This window comes from Lygodium microphyllum, unplaced genomic scaffold (genome assembly GCF_053477565.2).
Source record: "Lygodium microphyllum isolate KBCC unplaced genomic scaffold, Lygodium_microphyllum_v1.1.10 scaffold_129, whole genome shotgun sequence".
Classification (NCBI taxonomy): Eukaryota; Viridiplantae; Streptophyta; class Polypodiopsida; order Schizaeales; family Lygodiaceae; genus Lygodium; species Lygodium microphyllum.
In genome coordinates this window covers 105,001-105,970 of record NW_028229612.1, presented here as the reverse complement: position 1 = coordinate 105,970, position 970 = coordinate 105,001, and positions in this window count along the sequence as shown.

Here is a 970-nt window from a genome sequence, read left to right as displayed (position 1 = left end):
GCCCCCCCGCACCCCACCTCCAAAAACCCCGCTCCCTCCACAGCACCCCACCTCTCCTCCAAAAACCCCGCTCGACCACCCCAACCCCGCATCACTCCCCCACGACACGGCGCTCCCCCCCACGACACGGCGCACCCCCCCACGACGCCCCCGCGCACCCCACCTCGAAAAACCGCGCTCCCTCCACAGCTCCCCACGTCTCCTCCAAAAACCCCGCTCGACCACCCCCACCCCGCGTCACCCCCCACGACGCCCCCCCGCACCCCACCTCGAAAAACCACGCTCCCTCCACAGCACCCCACCTCTCCTCCAAAAACCCCGCTTGACCACCCCAACCCCGCGTCACTCCCCCACGACACGGCGCACCCCCCCACCCCACCGCACGCCCCCGCGCACCCCACCTCGAAAAACCGCGCTCCCTCCACAGCTCCCCACCTCTCCTCCAAAAACCCCGCTCGACCACCCCCACCCCGCGTCACCCCCCCACGACGCCCCCCCGCACCCCACCTCGAAAAACCCCGCTCCCTCCACAGCACCCCACCTCTCCTCCAAAAACCCCGCTTGACCACCCCAACCCCGCGTCACTCCCCCACGACACGGCGCACCCCCCCACCCCACCGCACGCCCCCGCGCACCCCACCTCGAAAAACCGCGCTCCCTCCACAGCTCCCCACCTCTCCTCCAAAAACCCCGCTCGACCACCCCCACCCCGCGTCACCCCCCCACGACGCCCCCCCGCACCCCACCTCGAAAAACCCCGCTCCCTCCACAGCACCCCACCTCTCCTCCAAAAACCCCGCTTGACCACCCCAACCCCGCGTCACTCCCCCATGACACGGCGCACCGCCCCACCCCACCGCACCCCCCCACGACGCCCCCCCGCACCCCACCTCGAAAAACCGCGCTCCCTCCACAGCACCCCACCTCTCCTCCCAAAACCCCGCTCGACCACCCCCACCCCGCGTCACCC